This window comes from Gadus macrocephalus, chromosome 23, assembly GCF_031168955.1.
Source record: "Gadus macrocephalus chromosome 23, ASM3116895v1".
Taxonomy (NCBI): domain Eukaryota; kingdom Metazoa; phylum Chordata; class Actinopteri; order Gadiformes; family Gadidae; genus Gadus; species Gadus macrocephalus.
In genome coordinates, this window is record NC_082404.1 from 9421587 (window position 1) to 9446813 (window position 25227).

The window sequence follows — 25227 nt, forward strand, 5'->3', positions numbered from 1 at the left end:
AGCCAAATGCCTCTTGCTCAAGGATGCCTAGGTAGACTGCAGACATTCGGGTTGAACCCATTCCCCTTTGGGAGTTCTCTTCCTGGGAACCTTTAGATTTCTCCCCCCATTGGATGAGGAGAATCCAGCAGTTATAATCTGGTGTGGGGCTGATTCGGCCTGTCCCTAGTTCTCTCTTTGCATAACAATGTAAATGAGGTTGAAGGACGGAGAGAGTTTTAAGATGAAGACAGGTCTTACCAGAGCATGGATATATATTTGAAGTATTTTAATGCTATATAGTACTTGTGCTGACGACCCCCCAAAAAAAACAAATATACTATTGTTTTCCCAAATTGATAATGCACCTATTTCAGTTCCAAACCGTAAAATGGTAAGGAGAAACAGAACAGAATGCAGGCATACAATTATATATTTTCAATGCTAAACTAATATCAGTGAACTCAAGAAATAATTTTGACTAGTTTATGTGATTCTTGGGTATATTAGGTGAAATGTCAACCTTTAGAAAGAGAAGGTTTCGATAAAAAAAACTTATACAAGCTAATTACTAATGGGGTAAACTATTTTGAAGTAAATCAAGATGTGTTCGATTTGCATCATTTGCATCCTTCTTAAATGTTTTGTTATATATATATATATATATTATGTACTGTGCTATCTTTGTGGACCTTCCTGTTTCTTGAATAAAGTTATAATAATAATATTCACATCGACTGATAGTTAAGCGATAGTTTAGGGTTAATAATGCAATGACTCCTCATTTTCTCCTTGATCCAGCCGGTGACCCACAACTGTCTGTATCAACTATTTTTTAGTCGCATCTGCGTCAGCAACTGGGCGGGAAGTTATCAAAACGGCACAGATCATTGGATGTTTGATTCTTACTCGCAAGGTGATTGGCGAGGCGGATGTCACTCGGGAACGTTTGGCTTCCCGCGCCATTCAACGTGCACACGCAATTCAGCTAGGCACGTCCCCGCCAGGAGACTGTCTGGACTCTGTCTGAAACTGATAAAACACAACATGGACTTTAACTCCCTCTATATTCGCCCCCCATTAGAGAAATACAACGAAAGGATGGATTTTACGTCTCGCTGGAAGCGCCGCCATCACCCTAGCTTTACAGTCAACCAGAGTGACGAAACGAAAGTTTATTGTCAGTCTACAATTGTCAGCAGACAGTTCTTTATGACCAGGTAAGATACGACTGCGTTTGATATCCAATGGTAGCCGTGCTTTTTGGGCAGGCTTTCAGTTGCCATAGTACTGTGATATATTTGTATAACGTATAAAATGTGTCAACGGTTTGTTGTCAACCGGAGGCGGCCCGTGCTGCTGTCCCGTGTCCGCGCAGCCGTTTTAATGCCCATGTTGGCGCTCACCTGCTTCACGCTCCGGTCCGCGAGTATGCGCAGGTGACGCACCTTTGCTCACGTGAATGCCGTCATTTTAACCGGTGCGCGCCAAACATAAGCCCACGTGAGCATACCTTGTAGTCAGCAAATTATACATCATAAAACACACAGCAACATACAAGAAGACTCGTCGTATTTATTCGTTTACTGACTATATAGCCATGTACAAGCCTGACCCACCAAACTGAAAGGCATGACACTTTTGAAGGTGTAGTGTCATTCTGTGTAGGTGTTAATGATAACGTCCCCAAGATGAGCTCGGGTTCACAGCTTTTCCACATTCAGCAGGATTCTGATGAATCTGGATAGCAGAGTGGTGATAGACAGAAGAGAGGTAGACAGAGGAGGTGAATCTCCTGTATGACCTACTCTACTGTATCTCCTCCTCTACTGTATCTCCTCCTCTACTACTGTATCAACTATCCTACTGACTATCACCTCTACTACGGTATCACCTCCTCTACTACTGTATCACCTCCTCTACTACTGTATCTCCTCCTCTACTACTGTATCACCTCCTCTACTACTGACTGTCTCACCTCCTCTACTACAGACTGTCTCACCTCCTCTACTACAGACTGTCTCACCCCCTCTACTACAGACTGTCTCACCCCCTCTACTACAGTCGGCCTCACCTCCTCTACTACAGACTGTCTCACCTCCTCTACTACAGACTGTCTCACCTCCTCTACTACAGACTGTCTCACCCCCTCTACTACAGTCGGCCTCACCTCCTCTACTACAGACTGTCTCACCTCCTCTACTACAGACTGTCTCACCCCCTCTACTACAGTCGGCCTCACCTCCTCTACTACAGACTGTCTCACCTCCTCTACTACAGACTGTCTCACCCCCTCTACTACAGACTGTCTCACCTCCTCTACTACAGACTGTCTCACCCCCTCTACTACAGTCGGCCTCACCTCCTCTACTACAGACTGTCTCACCTCCTCTACTACAGACTGTCTCACCCCCTCTACTACAGACTGTCTCACCTCCTCTACTACAGACTGTCTCACCTCTACTACAGACTGTCTCACCTCCTCTACTACAGTCGGCCTCACCTCCTCTACTACAGACTGTCTCACCTCCTCTACTACAGACTGTCTCACCTCCTCTACTACAGACTGTCTCACCCCCTCTACTACAGACTGTCTCACCCCCTCTACTACAGTCGGCCTCACCTCCTCTACTACAGACTGTCTCACCTCCTCTACTACAGACTGTCTCACCTCCTCTACTACAGACTGTCTCACCCCCTCTACTACAGACTGTCTCACCCCCTCTACTACAGTCGGCCTCACCTCCTCTACTACAGACTGTCTCACCTCCTCTACTACAGTCGGCCTCACCTCCTCTACTGCAGACTGTTTCACCTCCTCTACTACAGACTGTCTCACCTCCTCTACTACAGACTGTCTCACCCCCTCTACTACAGACTGTCTCACCCCCTCTACTACAGTCGGCCTCACCTCCTCTACTACAGACTGTCTCACCCCCTCTACTACAGACTGTCTCACCCCCTCTATTACAGACTGTCTCACCCCCTCTACTACAGACTGTCTCACCCCCTCTACTACAGTCGGCCTCACCTCCTCTACTACAGACTGTCTCACCCCCTCTACTACAGTCGGCCTCACCTCCTCTACTACAGACTGTCTCACCCCCTCTACTACAGTCGGCCTCACCTCCTCTACTACAGACTGTCTCACCTCCTCTACTACAGTCGGCCTCACCTCCTCTACTACAGACTGTCTCACCTCCTCTACTACAGACTGTCTCACCCCCTCTACTACAGACTGTCTCACCCCCTCTACTACAGTCGGCCTCACCTCCTCTACTACAGACTGTCTCACCTCCTCTACTACAGACTGTCTCACCTCCTCTACTACAGACTGTCTCACCCCCTCTACTACAGACTGTCTCACCCCCTCTACTACAGTCGGCCTCACCTCCTCTACTACAGTCGGCCTCACCTCCTCTACTACAGACTGTCTCACCTCCTCTACTACAGACTGTCTCACCTCCTCTACTACAGACTGTCTCACCCCCTCTACTACAGTCGGCCTCACCTCCTCTACTACAGACTGTCTCACCTCCTCTACTACAGTCGGCCTCACCTCCTCTACTACAGACTGTCTCACCTCCTCTACTACAGACTGTCTCACCTCCTCTACTACAGACTGTCTCACCCCCTCTACTACAGTCGGCCTCACCTCCTCTACTACAGACTGTCTCACCTCCTCTACTACAGTCGGCCTCACCTCCTCTACTACAGTCGGCCTCACCTCCTCTACTACAGACTGTTTCACCTCCTCTACTACAGACTGTCTCACCTCCTCTACTACAGACTGTCTCACCCCCTCTACTACAGACTGTCTCACCCCCTCTACTACAGTCGGCCTCACCTCCTCTACTACAGACTGTCTCACCCCCTCTACTACAGACTGTCTCACCCCCTCTATTACAGACTGTCTCACCCCCTCTACTACAGACTGTCTCACCCCCTCTACTACAGTCGGCCTCACCTCCTCTACTACAGACTGTCTCACCCCCTCTACTACAGTCGGCCTCACCTCCTCTACTACAGACTGTCTCACCCCCTCTACTACAGTCGGCCTCACCTTCTCTACTACAGACTGTCTCACCTCCTCTACTACAGACTGTCTCACCCCCTCTACTACAGACTGTCTCACACCCTCTACTACAGTCGGCCTCACCACCTCTACTACAGACTGTCTCACCTCCTCTACTACAGACTGTCTCACCTCCTCTACTACAGACTGTCTCACCCCCTCTACTACAGACTGTCTCACCCCCTCTACTACAGTCGGCCTCACCTCCTCTACTACAGACTGTAACCCCATCATGTCACTGCAGTCTTCTGCAGACAGTTTGGTCATGTGACTATATGGCCCCTCCAACATTTTAGTACCCGCCCCCAGCCCTCTGTCTCTGAGTCTCTACTGGTTTCTCCTGATCTCTACTTGTTTCTTCTGGCCTTTACTGGTCTCTCCTGGTCTCTCCTGGTTTCAGGGTCTTGTGTCTTAGGTCTGGGGGGAAGTAAACTGTGTCGTTGTATCCTGTGAGGTGTTATGCAGGATGTATGTAATCAGAGCCTTAATCATTAACACATATTACCATATATATGGAGATATAATTTCCAATAAATTTTACCAATATTTTATGCAACCATATTTCCAATATAATGTCCAACATTACCTATGTTTTTTTCTATGTGTATTTCTATTCGATATGTATGTTAATGCATACAATTACAATATTACCTGTGCTACTTATATGATATTATGTTTATTACCATATATTACGTATATAACCTATACTACCTATAATTACCGATAGGACATCGATTACCAATGTAACTTTTATTACCATATATTATAAATATAACCTAAATGACCTACTCTATATTACCTAAACTACCGATCATTACCAATCTTACCATATTACATACATTACCAATATTAATATAAGCTAGGAAAACCCAATTTACCAACTGATGATTTTATAAACTATTGTTCTACAACTTCTGTACATCATTTAGCTGTTAATGACTATTTCAACGGTTTTATGTGAATAATATGTTAATACTATCGCAAAGCATGTTTTTTCTCTGTTTTCTTAGTCTAAGCAATACTTTCCTTTGCCTTATTTTCTGTGCCGAAAAATAGTTTCAGACAAATTAAATTATATCGTATATATTATACGTATTCATTTTGTTATGAATACATATTAAATACATACATATATAGAAAGACATTTAATGCATATTTTTAACAACGCATCTTCAAAATAATATTCTCCTCTTTATAAGATGGCGGTTCCAAAGGAATCTGCATGTTTTCTGTAATCAAAAGTTGATTTCAGTATTGTGATTATTACTGTTGTGTCTATAAACTGTTATTTTTCATTAACACAGTTTATAGACAGGTCATTTGGTCGCTGTAATGCGATTATTCGAACTCAATTGTGTAAAAAAATATTTTGGATATAACAAGCTTGCCGCACACATATGTTCGTACCAGTCAGATGATAGCAGTATTACAGTGCTTAGTATTAGGCTAAGGAGTGTTAAAGTGTATAGTGGAAGTGACCAGGGCTGTGGAATGACCAGCGGAGGGCTCATAATGGCTGGGATAGTGTTAACACATACTCTGTTTGATCAGCGTCTCCATACACACGGTTAGCCATGGTTACACCCAGTTCACACCAGGCCCAGCGATACTCAAAAGCGATATACAGAAAACTACTGAAACTTTTTTCACAGCCCACCATTTTGGGGTTCTTTGTGTGTGTGTGTGTGTGTGTGTGTGTGTGTGTGTGTGTGTGTGTGTGTGTGTGTGTGTGTGTGTGTGTGTGTGTGTGTGTGTGTGTGTGTGTGTGTGTGTGTGTGTGTGTGTGTGTGTGTGTTTTCGATTGATTTGGGTTGGTAATATTCATGGATGACCAGCCAAGACACTTAATTATATCCAGATCCTATATTTAACTGTAGCATTTATACATCCTTAACATGTTGGACTAAAGTCAAAGTAATGTTAGGATTCCAACTGCAGCCATAGTTTTCAGCATGTGTAAGCATACCGGAGCGTTAGCCCTATTGTAAATGTTCTTTAACGGGTTAGTAGTAGTACTGGAGTCATAGTCCCAACGTGTGAGTACTACTCGAGTCAAAGTCCTTAACCTGTTACACCTACAAGAGGCATAGACGTTAAACTATAGACCTACAGCAGTCAATGTCGTTAACGTGTCTTACCGGAGTCACAGTCCTTAACCTGTTATAGCTGCAGGAGTCATAGTCCTTAACCTGTTAGACCTACAGGAATCATAGTCCTTAACCTGTTATACCAGCAGGTGTCACAGTCCTTAACCTGTTATAGCTGCAGGAGTCATAGTCCTTAACCTGTTAGACCTTCAGGAGTCATAGTCCTTAACCTGTTAGACCTTCAGGAGTCATAGTCCTTAACCTGTTAGACCTTCAGGAGTCATAGTCCTTAACCTGTTAGACCTACAGGAATCATAGTCCTTAACCTGTTAGACCTTCAGGAGTCATAGTCATTAACCTGTTAGACCTACAGGAATCATAGTCCTTAACCTGTTAGACCTACAGGAATCATAGTCCTTAACCTGTTAGACCTACAGGAATCACAGTCCTTAACCTGTTATACCAGCAGGAGTCATAGTCGTTAACGAGTTAGACTAACAGGAGTCATAGTCATTAACCTGTTAGACCTAAAGGAGTCATAGTACTTTACCTGTTAGACCCACAGGAGCTTTAGTCCTTAACGTGTCTTACTGGAGTCATAGTCCTTAACCTGTTAGAACTACTGGAGTCATTGTTGTTAACCTGTTCGACCCACAGGAGTCATAGTCGTTAACGTGTCTTATTTGAGTCATAGTCCTTAACCTGTTAGACCTACTGGAGTCATAGTCCTTAACATGTCTTATTGGAGTCATAGTCCTTAACCTCATAGACCCACTGGAGTCATTGTTGTTTACTGGCTGGTCCTACTGGAGTTATAGTCCTCAACGTCTTAGTTTTAGTAGTGCTGCTGACAAAGTCTATCCCAGCATACTCCCTTTTCTGGATGCAAAATGAGGACTCGTTGAATCTGGGTCACACAAATGCCACTATCAGCATCTTTAAGGTGTTAGGGTAAGATTCCTACTCGGGTGGTAGTTGTTCCAGTTGAGTCACGATCCTTTGGGTGTTGATCTTACTAGTCCTACTGGAGTGGTAGTAGTCCTACTGGAGGCCTATCCTTAAAATGTTTGGGTTAGTAAGCGTTATCTTTCCAACCTGTACATTAAAAAAAATACATTAAAAATGGTTCATCAAATATCTATAGCTTACATCTCCCACAACCGCATCTACATATCATCCCCAAGTGAGCTCAACCAACAGGTTTGAAACCCTGCCTTAACATCGAAGGAGACCTGGGCGGACATTTACTGAAGAATACAAACAACCTGTTCTTATCCTTTCAGATTCAAAGTGTTTATTGTCATTATGCACAATAAGAAACATGTTCTCAGTCCCACACCTCAGTTCCTCAGCGACAAAATGTCTGAAACTTTAACTTTAGTCATTGGTTGGATTGTAACCCGCTGTACATTCTATCTATATATACATATATTATCGCACAGAAATCTATTATTTCCGATCAGTACATTTGATTATTTTTAGGTATGGGGGAAAAAAATCGATTCAAATAAGAGGCAGTGTTATGACTTCGATCAGTTGTTTGTCCTAGTGTGTTTACCAGTTGAAACAACTTTTTCAAATATAAAAAGCGACATCAACTTCTACACATTTTACTCTGCTCTCATGCCTAATCTTCTACTTTGCCTCTCTTGGAGCACAGCGGACTGGGGTAGATCTGAAAATGTGCATTTTGAATTGGGAATTGTTTTGAATCGAGAATCGCTGCCCTAATTATTTTATGTAAATAGATTTTATATCGATAGATTCCATCAAAGACATTTCTTATAACTCGATTTTATCAGTAGTTTATATCTGTATCTCACATATTAATATTTAAATGTATCAAGACCTTTTAAATAAATAATCATAATTTGATTTATAAATATTCCATATTTTACAGCAGAGTATTTTATAACATGAGTATCCATGTTTACAAGATGTTCCATATACATCACGAAATTATGTAATCTGTGTTAGTATTCGTGTGTTTCCTCATCGAGCAACGTTGCCCTAATTATTTGATAGAAATAGATTTTATATCGATAGATGCTATCAGATAACTATATCGACATTTGTTTATCAGTAGATTATATAATTTTATTACACATTCACATTTATATGTATCATGATAATTTATATAAATAATCAGATTTCTATTTGTAAATATTCCATATTTTATAGCAGTAGTTTATAACATGATCATCCATGTTTACAAGGTTTACATCTTTCTCTTTCTCTGCAGCTGGAGTCTTCCTTATCCGAGTCAAAGAGCACCGAAACCTAGCCGAAGATCTGGTCCTGCCTAGCCCAGGACTTGGCCCAGGACCTGACCCAGGCCTTGGCCCATGGTAAGACCAGTGTTGACCTGCTCCCTAATCTCCTGTGGATGTCTATAGTGGAGAGGAGGAAGGCTTTGTGTAATGCTAGGAATGCATTAAGGTGAAGCAGTGAGCGCTTCCTAGCGCCTTAGGGAAGGATGAGTGTGTATTTACGAACCTCCGCGTTTAATTGAAATGATGGCACCCATCACACTGATTTCTGCCATTCATTCTAAGTAACATTGAGTTATGATCTCTTCATAGCATAGACATGTGGGTTGTGGGTGCCCCAGCGCTCACTGGAAGATTAGCCAAAATGTGCTGATGCAAGGAGGGCGTCTGAATCTCCATGCTGCGTTCCTATTGGTGGACGGTCCCCCATGCAGCCTGGCTACAGAATCACAGGGATGACTGCTCGTAAGAAGCTCCCATCTTGGCTCCAACGCTGCCATGGCGATCAAACACCCTACTTCATATCGTGTAGCTTGTGGTCGTATAGCATTAGAGATTCAGACCTTCATTATGCCATTGTCTATTGTGAGCTATGCTTGGTGGTTTGGTGTTGACGATGGTGGTGGTGCTGTGGTGGTGGTGATAGTGTTATTGGTGGGTGGTGCAGTGATAGTGATGGTGGTGCAGTGATAGTGGTGGTGGTGCAGTGATAGTGGTGGTGGTGCAGTGATAGTGGTGGTGCAGTGATAGTGGTGGTGGTGCAGTGATAGTGGTGGTGGTGCAGTGATAGTGGTGGTGGTGCAGTGATAGTGGTGGTGGTGCAGTGATAGTGGTGGTGGTGCAGTGATAGTGGTGGTGGTGCAGTGATAGTGGTGGTGGTGCAGTGATAGTGGTGGTGGTGCAGTGATAGTGGTGGTGGTGCAGTGATAGTGATGGTGGTGCAGTGATAGTGGTGGTGGTGGTGCAGTGATAGTGGTGGTGGTGCAGTGATAGTGGTGGTGGTGCAGTGATAGTGGTGGTGGTGCAGTGATAGTGATGGTGGTGCAGTGATAGTGATGGTGGTGCAGTGATAGTGGTGGTGGTGGTGCAGTGATAGTGGTGGTGGTGCAGTGATAGTGATGGTGGTGCAGTGATAGTGGTGGTGGTGCAGTGATAGTGGTGGTGGTGCAGTGATAGTGGTGGTGGTGCAGTGATAGTGGTGGTGGTGCAGTGATAGTGGTGGTGGTGCAGTGATAGTGGTGGTGGTGCAGTGATAGTGGTAGTGGTGCAGTGATAGTGATGGTGGTGCAGTGATAGTGGTGGTGCAGTGATAGTGGTGGTGGTGCAGTGATAGTGATGGTGGTGCAGTGATAGTGGTGGTGGTGCAGTGATAGTGATGGTGGTGCAGTGATAGTGGTGGTGGTGCAGTGATAGTGGTGGTGGTGCAGTGATAGTGATGGTGGTGCAGTGATAGTGGTGGTGGTGCAGTGATAGTGATGGTGGTGCAGTGATAGTGGTGGTGCAGTGATAGTGGTGGTGGTGCAGTGATAGTGGTGGTGGTGCAGTGATAGTGGTGGTGGTGCAGTGATAGTGGTGGTGGTGCAGTGATAGTGGTGGTGGTGCAGTGATAGTGGTGGTGGTGCAGTGATAGTGGTGGTGGTGCAGTGATAGTGGTGGTGGTGGTGCAGTGATAGTGGTGGTGGTGCAGTGATAGTGATGGTGGTGCAGTGATAGTGGTGGTGGTGCAGTGATAGTGGTGGTGGTGCAGTGATAGTGGTGGTGGTGCAGTGATAGTGGTGGTGGTGCAGTGATAGTGGTGGTGGTGCAGTGATAGTGGTGGTGGTGCAGTGATAGTGGTGGTGGTGCAGTGATAGTGGTGGTGGTGCAGTGATAGTGGTGGTGGTGCAGTGATAGTGGTGGTGGTGCAGTGATAGTGGTGGTGGTGCAGTGATAGTGGTGGTGGTGCAGTGATAGTGGTGGTGGTGCAGTGATAGTGGTGGTGGTGCAGTGATAGTGGTGGTGGTGCAGTGATAGTGGTGGTGGTGGAGTGTTGCCAGGCAGAAGGGTGTTGTCTCTGACAGTGGTGTGGCGTGTATGAAACCAACAGTGTGTTTTAAGGGCTCTGCTGGCTCAGTGCCACGAGCCTGATCCATTAGCTCCATTCCCTCATGCTAGCGCAAAGCCCATCTGCACAGCTGGGAGGACTGCTAGCCAGACCCAGCCATCCATCTCAAGGCCAACCGCCTCCATTTTAGGTTTCAGAACCGCAGACCCACTTACGGCGGCTTTCAGTTTGCTGTACACCGCAATAGCAAAAATGGACGCATTAAAGTGAGAAAAATGCTCGATGGCGCGTAAAAAAATATTTTTGATTGTGCTGAATTTATGTGTTTTCAAAATTGGTCGTGGGTTGTGAAATATTTGCCGTTCTATTGTTTTTAGGAAATATATTTCTCGTTGCATTTGTTTTTACGAAATGTTTTGAATGCTTGGGAGGATAGCAGTTATGAACGACAAAACAGAACGTGTATAAATCAATTAACTATATTCATACATTTAGAAAACAGTTATTACATTTTGGCCCTTCCAAATCCAACATATAGTATTAAATATTAACGTCGCTAAATATTATGTGTGTTTGATATATTTTTCATAATGTATATCTTGATTAGCGTTAGTGTAAGATTTTTCTTTTATATTTCTCTTTATACAAAAATATTCAGTTAAAAAGACTATCTAAATTATTTTTCTCAGAAGAGGTGAGTAATAACGGTCTAAATTAAAACATTTGAATCAGCAAATGCGCAAACGGTAATTTGTTGACATTATTGACATTTGTAATAACATAATGTGTATAATAATTGAATCGCAAATAAACAGGCCTAGATGTCCTAATACCTAGCAGCATTGATATCATTTGTATTCAATTGGTTAATCGCTGCAGTCATTATTTTACCACACAACACTTTTCCTATATTATATCATAAATTGCGTACAATGTGTTCTTATGTAAATCAGGACCGTCCTGCCGTTCATGTCAAAAATGTGTTTTGAAAAATTCCTTTTTGATATTTTTGAGCTTTGGTCTATCTATGCACACATGTTGAGTAAATAAAAGCAAATATTATAATATCTATGATATCTAATATCGTTAAAAATGTATACGCAGACAATATTTGTCGTGGTTACTATTAGTTGAAACTATATGTTTTCGCAAGCAAATTCTACCTCATATTTTGTAGATAATATCTATAACATGCCAGTGCTGTAAAATAATATATTATTCACTTTCTAACATTAGCATTGTATTCTTGAAAATGTTAATCGGGACCATTTGTAATACACTTAGAATATGTACTTTTTATTTTGTTTAGTTTGAGTTCTAGCCTTTTCAAACTCCTCATAGTTGCATGGTATAGTTGGGAATCTGAAAAGTTTAGTGGAATATACTGTACCTGCTGTCTTTATCAAGTACTGAAAAGGGCTTGGTAAAAAGTACTGTACTCCTGTCTTTGTTTGTGAGTGAAAGTAGATTGGTTAAAGTACTGTACCTGCTGTCTCTAAGTGTGTCTATAAGTGGAGGTTAGCCCTCTAAAGTGGTGATCCGCTTTGAAAGGCAGCCTGTGTTCCTACGCCAGACGACACAACAGCCAGTGAGGAACGTATTAAGCTGGGCTGTGCCCTGCCATGAAAACTCATCTTGTACACTACTCCTACCCTCCATGTCCCAATGCAAACTCATAAAGTACACTACACCTAAGCTCCCTGTCCCCATGAAAACTCATCTTGTCCCCTACATCTACGCTCCCTGTTCCCATGAAAACTCATAAAGTACACTACACCTAACTTCCCTGTCCCCATGTTAACTCATCTTGTACAAAACACCTAACCTTCCTGTCCCTACCACTACAAGTTGACTCTGGACCTTTTTCCACCACTAAGTTAGCTTTACGTACAAGGTTAGATGAGGTTGGGGTTAGGTTATATCTGTTATATTAACTGTGGTCTCTGATTCTATAATCAAGTCAATGTGTGCTGAATGGTTTTGGTGTGTGGGTGCTTGGGTTTCCGAGTCATGCTATTGCAATTGGTTTTAGCTAGCATTAAATATATGTCATCACAGCTGTATTGATATAAGAAATTGGGCTGTCAGTCCTTAAATCGGTTAACATGATGCTGCTACACATGTTACTTTACAGGACTTTAAACTAGTACTTAATATGAGTTGTATCAGTGTATTGTATCAGTAGTAGCAGCAGTATTTTACCATCCATACTGAAGTTACATAAACTGAGTGGTTGAATGTTCCTGGTGTGCGTATTGTTGAACTCCAGCAGAGCAGTAATTGTTTTGACTCTAAAGACAATGTCTTGCTAGCCCATAAGCTCTCTGTATTCTGCCATCAGTCACATAGCATGACTCTGCAGCATGTGAATGAATCACCAAACCCCCCCTGCCCAGCGAATCAAAACAAAGCACCTTGTAGCGAACATCCTTATTTGTGTGTGGTTTGAAAGAGGGGAAAACGCATGTTGTAGTGTAGTGTAGTGCAGAGAATGACTGTTTGAAAGGCGAGAGGACTCATGTTGTAGTCTAGTGTAGAGAATGATTGTTTGAAAGACCAGAGAATGCATTTTGTAGTGTAGTGTAGTATAGAAGATGAATGCGGCATGTTTGGCTGTTTCGTCTCATGATGTGCACACGTTGCATGTCCTCTTCCAGTTTGCTGCGTTACACTGACAGCTCCAACAATCCTTCCTGCTTTCATTTGACTGCAAATACTCACACTACCACCGCCTCCTTAAATGGGATGGTGCTGGTCCATAGAAGCATCATGAAAGGTACGGGGGGGTGGCGGGACATGGCTGACCACAGTTTTATTGTACTGCAAAGCTGCATGCCCACTTCAATGGAACACAAACTTCGAGGGAAGCAGAAGAAACTTCAGCCCAAATTCAACTTCAGCTCTTTAGAGATAGCTCCAAACTTTCTTTGGCTTCCACATTCTCCCATATGCTTCACAGTATTAATCCCTTTTTTAAAAAAAAAAGGAGAGGAGAGAGAACTTGTGGAAGAGCAGTTGAATGTCCTCCAGAGGAGAGGAACTGGAGAACTCCAGCGTCACTCGGAGAACTGAACTTGCAACTTTCTCATTTAGCTCCGAAAGTGTGTTTCGATTCTGCAGCCGGCCTGCTTCTCAGTGTTCCCAGGAATCCTTATTATCGTGCGTCTTTATTATCAATCAGATATTTTCAACAAAAATACGTGTTAATCGCAATTAGCACACATCAACGCAATCGCCGATTACGTTTTTAAATGTATATTTGTTAACCTTAAGTTCCTTCACTTAATTTTGGAAAAACTCCTAATTTAAATCTGTAATATCCATCGATAATTGGGCATGGCTGTGTCATAAGCGGATTCACCCTTTTCTGTCATTTTATGATTGAAAAGTGGCAAATCGTTGTGACCTTTTATATTCCACTCCCACTACGACACCATCAGTAGGGTTTTTCAGGAAACACAGTTCAAGTCCATCAACTCAGCCTCCTCCTAAATGGAAAAGAGATTGGTTGGAGTCGGAACATGACGGATTTTGGCGAAATATACCCTCATGACTTACACAACACTTTCTAGTGCACACACATCTTTCCAAAGAACACTTTATATTGAAATGTGCTCTTGTTTGGGTGGCATTTGAGGCTCGCAGGTGTGTTGGGACGCGTTAAACGATTCCACGGTGTGACCTTTAGTGGATTAAGACGAGCACCGGCGCCTCCGGTGCTCCATCGCTCGGAGAAACGCCGCCACCACCACTAATTAGACTTCCTCTGCCGCTCTGGCAGGTGAAAGGAATGGTTTCTGGTGGCTTGATGAGCAAATATCTGCTGCACCAAATAGTGGTAACCTAATAAGTCTCGCAGGACTTTGAAAGTGAATATTTCATACGGCACAGATTTTCACCAGCCCCGCTGCGTGTCTGAGTTACATACTTGACACTCGGCCAGACATTTAATACTGGGCAGCGAGAGCCCAAGGCTGCTGGCTCTCTGTGCTGTCACACCGTGGTGTGGAAAGGTCAGGTCTAATGAAGTTGGGCCTGTGACCCCCAGCATTCACTCACTTTGCATGGCTCTCCTTCCCCCGCCGCCCCCCAGCCCATAATCCCCTTTTGATCCTAATTGATAGGCATTAAGGCGACCCTGATCCAGGAGTTGCCCCTCGCCCCCCCCTCCTGCTCGCCTCTCTGGGTGTCAGTGACACAAAGTGTGAAAGCGTTAAACCAAATGTGAAATTGATATTTTTCATGTTTGTGTGTTCAGAGAGCCAGCCAGTGTTGTGGAGAGAGGGAGCAGGGTTCTGAGGGTTCAGAGCCAGTGTTGTGGAGAGAGGGAGCAGGGTTCTGAGGGTTCAGAGCCAGTGTTGTGGAGAGAGGGAGCAGGGTTCTGAGGGTTCAGAGCCAGTGTTGTGGAGAGAGGGAGCAGGGTTCTGAGGGTTCAGAGCCAGTGTTGTGGAGAGAGGGAGCAGGGTTCTGAGGGTCCAGAGCCAGTGTTGTGGAGAGAGGGAGCAGGGTTCTGAGGGTTCAGAGCCAGTGTTGTTGAGAGAGGGAGCAGGGTTCTGAGGGTTCAGAGCCAGTGTTGTTGAGAGAGGGAGCAGGGTTCTGAGGGTCCAGAGCCAGTGTTGTGGAGAGAGGGAGCAGGGTTCTGAGGGTTCAGAGCCGGGTTCTGGGTGTTCAGAGCCAGTGTTGGGGACAGAGGTACCGGGTTTTTAGTGTTCAGAGCCAGGTTCTGGGTGTTCAGAGCTAGGCAGTGTTTGGGAGAGAGGGAGCCGGGTTCTGAGTGTTCAGAGCAGGGTTCTGGGTGTTCAGAGCCGGGTTCTGGGTGTTCAGAGCCGGGTTCTGAGTGTTCAGAGCCGGGTTCTGGGTTTTCAGAGCCGGGTTCTGGGTGCTCAGAGCCGGGTTCTGGGTGCTCAGAGCCGGGTTCTGGGTGTTCAGAGCCAGTGTTGGGGACAGAGAAACCGGGTTCTGAGTGTTCAGAGCCGGGTCCTGGGTGTTCAGAGCCAGTGTTTTGGAGCGAGGGAGCTGGGTTCTGGGTGTTGAGAGTCAGGCAGTGTAGTGGAGAGAGGGAGCGAGGGGCTGGGGTGCTGGGGGGGCTCTTTAGGAAGCTTAACTTCTGACCTCTCCTATCCCACTGTGCGTTGACTGATACCAGCCCAGCCCGCTGTTTATCTTCAGCTCCTCTTAATCACTAAACTGCCCACTAATAAGAGTCTCTACAGCCTGCTACTTAATGCCTCCCCACCTTGTCTACATATCAAAGAACAGGTGCTGATACAGCTGCCTGGATGCTACTCATTTCCCACTACTTATACTACTATAACTCACACTACCACCACTAGTAATACTACTTATACTATTGCTACCACTACCAATCCAACTCATTGTGATACTAGTACCAGGATTGCTTCCACTACTGCTTGAAGTACTACTACTTCTAATACTCTTACTGAAACTGCTAGATTGTTATGCTAATCTACGTGATTCCTTCTTCTTTGTCTTGTATTTTCTTTTAAGAATTGCACTTTTAAGGATTGCTCATTTATTCTAGATGTAATTCCTGCCTTGGTAATCACTGTGTAATGTAATGATCCTGTGTTTGAAGGGTGCTAAAGACCTTTACTAATTTGATTCTTTATGCATCACTACTATGTTGTTGTTTTTTCTACACAGAAGATCTTTGCCGTATTATAATATAATATTTGATTATTTCCTTAAATTTGTCAAAATATTGAACTTACTGTACTCACTAAACTACTTATATTATGACACATAATATAGTTAAAAAATGTGCGAAAACCCAGGCATGTACAGAGGCACAGCAATCTAAATATAATAACCTTTTGATGGACGCTTTTATCCAAAGTGTCTTACGCTTCCCAGGGTGCACAGTTTGATGTGACACTCTAAAGACAGTTTAAAGCATTCTGTTAGAGACGTATTTCATATTACCAAGGGAAGCAACATATTTGTCTGGTGAAGCAATGTGATTGGTTCATTCTGGATTTGATCGACCATATTGAGTTCTGATTGTTCAAACAGACTGGGTTGTAAGGAGGATGTTGGTTTGATAATTGGCAATAGAAGAAAAATAAAAGATTTGACTTTAATGTAACCACATTTTTGCATGTTTAGTTGAAGAATTAATTCATTTGATAGTATGACTTACCAGTCAATGGCCATGGTTCTACCTTGTCTATATACCAGAACTGTACTGGGGGGGTACACAGGCAGTATATTAATACTTCTCTACACAGGCAATATATATATTTTATTGCCTATGTAAAGTAGTAGTAATATAGTGCCTGTGTAGAGTAGTAATTTACTGCCTGTGTAGAGGAGTAATAGACTACCTAGTGTAGTAGTAATATACTGCCTGTGTAGGCTAGTAGTTAAAGTAATACAGTGTCTGTGTGGGGTAGTAGTTATACTGTATACAGTGTAACTACTACCCTACACAGGCAACATATTACTACTACCATACACAGGCAGGATATTACTACTATACAAAGGCAGTATATTACTGCTACTCTAACTCTACACAGGCTGTATATTACACAGGCAGTATATAGCTACTACTCTACACAGGCGGTATATTACTAACCTACAAAGACAGTATTGTACTGCTCTACACATGTATTATATTACGACTCATAGCGGAAGGGTTTAATACAAGACATTGTTCTACAGGATTAACTTCTCAGACTGCACTTCTCTCACAATATCATGTTCTCCTCTTCTCTGTCTCTCTCCTCTTGACAACCACAAGGTCATCAGAAATGCTGGGCTGTCCCTGTTGGTAGCCAAATTATATCTTAGTATGCAAATAACCAAATCCTGAGTTAACCATGAAAATGTGCCACAGTGTGTAGAATCGACTTGCTTCCATGCTTTAAGAACTAACCTGAGTGGGCTGTAGATGATAGTTGCCTTTAGTTACCATAATATTCAGTACTTCTACAGAGTCGGGTTCTCCCCAGGATTTGTTGACTTGGTGGCGCTCTCACTTACTCAAATTCCTTAAAATTCCCTGGATAAATTTATCCAGGTAACCAATTGTGATATTGTTGATGAACGTTTTGGTTCAGATATTCTTTAATAGAGTAAATAGCTGCAGCAGAAAGTGAAAGTGGAATGCAGTAAGTGAGTGTGAACGAGTGGTTCCCGGGTGTGTTGGTGTAGCGCCCTAGTGAATGTGTTAGCATTGTGGGCAGCCGTGTGCTGGGTTGGAGCCTGGGTTAGCAGGGAAATAGCAGGTGTCTGGTTGTTTCCTGTCTTGTTGTTTCCTGTTGGTTTCACACGCCGACTGGCGACGAGCTCAGTGGAGCGTTGTTCCCTGTCTCTATAGGATTGGATGCTATTTCCAGTCTGTTGTTGTTAGCAGTAATGAGTGTAGCGTAGCCTTGCTAAGGCTAATTATTCAGCTAGAAGATGGCACAGAGGGTCCTGGCTGCTATGCTACACACCTGACTGGAGACAACACGCGCACACTAACACACAAACACACACACACAAACATAGAGGCACCAACACACACATACATCTGTCTGTCTGTTCTTATGTATTTTAATGACAGTTGACAGCTAAACCATGAATGTGCAACATCTTCAAAGCAAGATATCCGTCTTTCAAAGACATGAGAGAATGTTTAAGATGACGAACTGCCTCAGGGACATATTCCCTCTCTAAATATACCACTCTCTTCTTTGTGTTTGCATCTAATCAAAATGTACAAATAAGAATCCAAACTAGGATGACATCCGATGATAAGAATACACAGAAGACACAGAAAGCTGGTGTCACCCAGTGTTCTAACTGACATTGTGGAATGAGAAATGAAGACTATATATTATGGTGACCAAGCAGCCTGAAGTCCAAACTCAGGCCCTGTGTCACTTTGGGAACAGTTTTCAAATCAGGATTCAATCCCGATTCGATCTCTGGTCTAAACAGACCAGTTTCAAAACGACTTCTAGAGCATGGAATTAGAGGAACTTTTTATTTGCTTGTACTTACTTTTCACCATATTGCCAAGAGTCCAGATTTGACATAAACTCTGGATAAATGGGACATTGACAGCAATACACTGGTTTTATGAAATCCTTTCCCAGCCTTTTATAAAACCCTAACGGTTTTAACTGTTTTAACAGTCTTAACGAGGTCTCACCTGTCCAGGTGATTTGGTAAAGAATACACCTGGTGACGGTATAGGCATCGTGTTGAAGGGTCCTAAGTCACAAGACTGGGTGACACCCAACAAAGAGGTTTTGTTGCGTTTTTGCCTTGTGTCCACATGACAACAGAGTTTTACAAACGTCTTCCAGAGTGGAGTTTATAAAAACCCAGCCCTGTCTGCGATATGTGTACAGTCGAAGCCGTAGCTTTACCTTTTTGAAAACTACGACTATACACTGGGGTACAAAGCCGTTGTACGCCGTTGTACGTGCAAAGCCGTTGTTGTGGCTCGTGGATTTCTTCTTTGTTTTTTTGCATATTTGTGCAGAAAAGGTACTCCACCGCCCATTGGCTTCGCATACTTACTATACCATTTTCACTCATCGTTATGTTTCGTGTGGACGTTGATAGTTCTGAAAATGTTGTTGTGTGGATGCAAAACTGTTTGGAAAATGTAACGGAAAAAATGTAATATGTAAGGGATAATGGAAAAACTGTATAGCAATGTATCGCAAAATATCTCCCGATAGCATTACACGCAAAACGGGTTTATTTAACTAGAATGTCAGGCTCTGTGTAAATTCTCGCTTTTCCAGATTGAATTGATTTAAAAAAAAAATAATTTAATGCTTAAAAAAGTGAAATATTCTACAGTCAGAGGAGTGTGTCCATAGCAACAGTCTGTTCTTCATAGAAGTGGTCTGCTACACATCAATAACAGACCTCTGAATACCGTAGCTCACCAATCAGAATCGAGTATTCAACAAAACCATGTAATGGAAATACATAATAGTAATTCTGTCCGGTTGTGTGTTACTTACGTTTGTTTATATCGTGTCCTGTTGTGTGTATTTGCCTATTGTCTGAATGCAAAAACTCTTACACAAATTAAGGTCCTAATGGAAAAATATAATTCAGAATTTATTTAAATAAAGGTTTAGAATGATGCAGTTTACGCTGAAGAGAGAGAGGATGAGGGAGAGGACGAGAGAGAGAAAGGACGAGAGAGGAAGAGAAGATAAGAGACAAAAGACAGAAAAGAGGATTGGAAAGGGTTGTAAAGAGGCACTCACAGGTGTCAGCTCGTGAATGAGCGTTGATGGTTGTAGCGTACGTACAGTCACGAAGGCGTGGGATTATTAATCCAGATTAAAACTAATCCCTGTTAGTCGTCCTGATGCCTGGAACAGAATTTGCTTATCTTTGATTACAACTTCTGTACTCATTGAAATGAAGCTGAATGGAATTTCAAATACAAATAATAATGGCTGTATTCTGTTCTGTTTATTATCTTGTATTATGGGATGTGTGGCATAGTTAAGACCAAAGATGGTGTTTAATCCTAAAAATATGTATTTCCTTGTTACTTTTTTAGCATCTAAACATACAGTCTCACAAAGACCTTCGGTGTAAAGTACATTATCGTATTAATGGATTTTTGAATTTATTCATTTAAAACGTTTCATAAATCCTTTAATTGTGCGAATTTTGTCTTGTCTTCATCTTTTTTTATATCTTCTGACTGGTATCTGACACTTACTACTAACTAGAAACCTAGAGTCTAGTTTAAGGGTTAGTCTAGGATAGTCTATGGTGACCTAGGTTGAACTAGATGAGTCTAGGTTAGTTTAGGATCTTGTTTTATCTTAATAAGTCAAGGGTGGAGTACGTTTACTCTAGGTTAGACAAAATTTGGGGGTAGTCTAGGATGATCCAGATTAGTCCGGGTTAGGTTAGTCCCGGTTGATTCAATGAGTCTAGGTTAATCTATGTGGTTCTAGATTCGTTTTTTCTGGACTGTTATAGTTTAGTCTGAGCAGGTGAAGCCCTGCCCTGCATTAACCTGTGCAGGTAGAGATGGAACTCAACAGAGAGTCCTGGTAACTGAGATTACATCGGGGTCTTGGATGGCCTTGGCTGTGTCACGACGGGATGTTTAGGGATGTTGTCAGGGGCGTGGTCGGCTGAACATTGTTTGTGCGTGTTCCTCTGCTTCTGCTGTGAGTATGTCATGCTAAAGCCCTGCGTGTTGTGCAGCAGTGTATGTCAGAGCCCATGTACACGGCTCTATTTGTGCATGCAGATTGCCTTGCAGTGTGTGTGTAACTGTGAGGCATTACTGTATGTTTGGTGCCGTCTCCCCCAGCAGCGTGGCTTCCATTCAGGCTGTGAAGCCGTGCGCCCATTCTCCTCCTGGGAGCCATTCTCTTGTTGGGGCCCAGATGGCGGAGCGCGACGGAAGAGCCCCTATTGTCCCCGGAGCCCCCTGTGAAAGAGCCTGTCCTCCCCAGTGGGCTCCCCACCACCGGAAGGGCCCGTGAAAGGAGACAATCGGGCCGGGGTCCGTCCAGATTACAGAACACAGAGTTCATCTCCTCCCCCGCCCCCTGCAAGCGGACGCCTGACGCGGAGGAGCCCCGGCTTTGATCACTGGAGGGTGGAGGTGGTGATCCGACCTCTGGGGCCAAAGGCCAGCCCCCCCCCCCCCCCCCCCCTCTCCTGTTTACCCTGGCCTTGGCCGGGTCCAATGCCCCTTCCGGAAGGAGCCGAGGGGGCGGAGGGACGGGTTAGGATGAGGGGTGGCGGGGGTTACCGTGACCTGTCTAGACACTGTTGCCCGTTGCCCCGCTGTTGCCAAGGGGACCTGGTGAACTTTGACATTAACTGTAGTTGGTTAAAAGTCACTTTAGTCGTAGAAAAAAGAGGACGATTTGCCTTCCTGTCTTTTGGCAGGGCTGGGGACTAGAGAGTATGGAGGTTCAGAAGCCTCCGTCTGAATAAACAGATCATTACTGTGTTAGCTGCCTCTTTTGTTTTATAGCCAGTGGACACTTGCAAAATCGATATATGCTGCTTGACATTAGTTAAAAGGACAAACATTAATGTTTTTTTCCATTGTTTTTCTTGGTTTATAGTCGTAATAGGGCTTTTAACAAGGGGGCTTTTTGAGGGAGAGGATTTTTTCTCTCTCAAATGATTGAATTTGGTTTATTTTATTTGATGCTTTGGGATGCCGCTCTCTGTAAGTACTTGAATATAGATACGTCTAAATTTAAAGAATTTTTAAAATGTAAAATATGATACATATTATAAAAAATATTTATACAATGTATTTTAGAAAATGTAAAAAGTCCACAATAATCATGCAATAATTCCCAATATATTTATAATGAATGTATTAATGTTTGCTACTGTACTGTATGTTACTTTAAGAATATTTACTTAACTTTGATAAGCCATCTTGATATACGGCCATTTGTAATTTAAACCTCACTGGACCTAAATAATCCTCAGTATTTTTATAATAATTGAAGCTTTAAAGAACAGTATGACTGGTTCCGCAAATAAATACTTTATTGGGATATAATGTTATATCTTATAAAAATATATAGTTATATTTAAAAGAAAATATTACAAAAAATAATTTCCCATGTAGGCTACTTGACCGAAACAGCGGTTTTCCAAAAAAATTGAAAATTTGGAGTGCGATATAAAAGTCTACTGGATAGAGTAATAAGTATTTTGTTAGTATATTCTTATACATAGCTTTAATTTATCCAAGCTGGAAACGTGTTGGTTTTATTGTTCTAAAGTGTCTGATACCTCACGGTCGTTATAGCGGCCGGAGTTTTTTCCCGTGCTGAGCATAACGCTGCTGTGTGGTGGTTATTCTGGTTATTCTGGTGAGACGGTGTGGCCCAGTACGGTGAACACGGTTCAGCCTGGATGGTAAGATGGTGGTAAAGGAGGCGAAGGAGGATGCTCAGGTTGCTACAGCTACGGTTGGCATGATCTAACCATCATGGCCGCCACCGCTCAGCCCCACCCTCTCTCTCTCTCTCTCTCTCTCTCTCTCTCTCTCTCTCTCTCTGGGTACCCGAAAACAGTCAAAATGGCAGCCAGCGGTGGGCGCAGGCGCTTGAAGTCAGCAAGCACCTCAACGCCAATCCAAGCCCATCTGCGTCAGAGTCCTCAACTCCCTAAACATCTCTAAGTGTCTCCAGCAGTACTAGTAGGACGTAGTCCATGGCTCCGTCTGCATTATGTTAGGAGCACGTGCGCTGCAGCACTGTATGACATCGTCAATGCCTGAGTTTGTAGATTTCTGACAGAATGGTAAAGCTTTTGGGAACAGGAAAATGCATGGGCTTTCCTGGGGGGTATTTGAGGTAGCGCTACATGGGAAACTCTCTTTAACCTCCTATTAAAGTGACCTTTGGTATCTTTATTATTTTCATTCTACATTATTCTTCATTTTGGTGTAGAATAAGTTGCGCGATGGTCCAACATGTGTCGCACTGTCGAAACAACAGGATTTGTTTTGAACTCATTTGTCCCAAAGATCTCCACTATAATCAGTGAATAAATTGTCCCCAATATCTAAAATGGAATGGAAGTATTTGTGGTACTATTTCATTTTACGGACTGCAGCATAATATTTTGTATTGTTGCATTGTTTTCTAATATGTTTCGCAGTAGGGTTTTGTAGTATGTACTGTATTGTATTGTGCTGTATTTTCTTATATTTATGGAAGTATTGTGTATTTTCTCTTTACCCTTTTATCTCTTAACATACCCAGCCCGGAATGTCTTCGATAGACACAATGCAGTAAATACACTACTGAATAATTATACAGAGAGGTAACTGAATACACTCCAGCTCTTTACATGGTCTTATGTTACACTCAACTATATGGATCCATTTGTAATTACAACAAAGAAAACCAGATTCCAATCCATGCTATTAACACCAGGTAGGACTATCTTCGCTAGATACACCCACGCATTTAGGCTGCCGTCTCCTGTTGGTAAATGTTATAAATTGATTATTCGTTTACTCAATACACCTTCTGTCGAACAGGTTAAAACGATAATCAAAGAATGATAACGTTTTTCAAAATATTATGTGTTTATTGGGGTGTGTGCTTGTGTGTGTGTGCGCATGCACCCACTTCAAATCAAATTACTCACATGTTTATTCACATACTCCTAAACAATTGCACTTCTAAATAAATACTATCGAGATGACTTCTCCCTGCGTGTCCCTATTCAGAAAAATCCCTACCATAGCGTTGTGTTGTTGTCGTGGTGTCATTCAGGCATAGAGGTGATCTTTGGAAAGCTGTTACAGGTCTTGATTGCACTGGGGCTGTGGTGGGACTAGTGCTAATTGTGCGGCGTGGTTCTGAATGACTAAACAAGCTCAGTGTTTGCAGAGGAACACTCCTTCAAGATGAATCCATTGTCACACTGCTTCTCTACCTTCCACTTGTCCTCGTCTCTGTAGGGAGCTGGTGGTGGTTGAGGAAGAGGAGGAAGAAGATGTCCTGCTAGGTGTGGTGGTCCAAGAGGAGGTGTTGTTGCTAGGACTGATGTAACATGGAGCGCCACGAAGAGGAAGAGGAGGAAGATGTCAGCGTGAAACTAGAAGAGGAGGAAGATGTCACCTTGAAGCTGGATGATAAGGAAGATGTTAGCGTTGAGATAGAGAAGGAGGAAGAGGAGGATGAGTAGGAGGATGAGGAAGATGTCAGCATGGAGCTAGATGATGGGGAACCATTGTGAGTGACAGGGAGGTCCCAGGAGACAGGAGGAGACTGAGGTGAGTAGGATCTGCCCTTGACCCTGTCTGGCTTCCTGTTGCCTGGCAACAGAAGCAGAGAAGGCCAGGTTTGTCATCACTGTACCGTCGACAACTCAATTTAAAGCAGCCTGCCATTTTATTATCGCCAGTGGAAACTTACTAGGTCTTATCTTGTGTATATTATGACTAAATTGTATTACTATAAATCAGTGCTGAGATTCGACCCACAGTGAAAGGTGCTTAAATTATTTTACTACTATTATACTACACGTTTCATCTTACGGCTATGTATGTATTTTTGTCCCTAAAGCTGAAAGTGTGCACGATTACTATTCAATCGCAACTATTGAAACCCTATGGTATTTAGCCACTGATAAGGTCTCCATGAAGCGGGCGGTGGTTTCTCTGATGCATCCGACCACACCAGGCCCTCGTCCTCCTCTCTGTGTTGGAAGAGAAACTTGCGTATGAAACAGTTGAACAGTACTGAACCAACAGACTGTGGCGTTGTTATGCCTAGCAGAGTTTAGAAACACTGTGCCGCAGTGGTTTTTACCTCAGATCCATGCCTGTGGTTCTGAATGTTGAGCCTTAGGGTGCTGGGTGCTATGGAGAGGTGGGTACACGCAACACACACAAATAAATACTGATAAAATATTTAATCACTGCAATCACTCTCAATGTATTGCTGCAGTCCACATGATATAACCTGTACGAAATATGTACTAAAACGTGATACAGCACAGCCCCTAATATGATCGAGAACCTTATATTTGTTATAATTTGATCAACTTGAGTGAGTAAATGGTGCTAGTCTCCACCCTTAAACATTACACATTGTTATACATGATTAAACATTAATGCTGTGGTTTATTGTTCTTTTTTTCCTCAAGGTATCTATTGTCTCCAGCTCCTTTGCTTATTTGTTTGTGATCGTTAATTTTTTCCAACACAATAAATAACTGTTGAGCAACATTGCAAGTGAGAGTGGTTTTATATATTCTTGCCAGAACAGGCCAAAC

At 43.1% G+C, this 25227-nt stretch overlaps 1 long non-coding RNA gene across 1 annotated transcript; it reads left to right on the forward strand.

Moving 5' to 3' along the window:
* Positions 1 to 939: 939 nt before the first annotated feature.
* Positions 940 to 25180, forward strand: LOC132452500 (uncharacterized). The gene is made up of 3 exons (XR_009524364.1): positions 940 to 1199; positions 8384 to 8489; positions 23909 to 25180. It is a non-coding gene; the product is annotated as an uncharacterized LOC132452500 (long non-coding RNA).
* Positions 25181 to 25227: the final 47 nt, after the last annotated feature.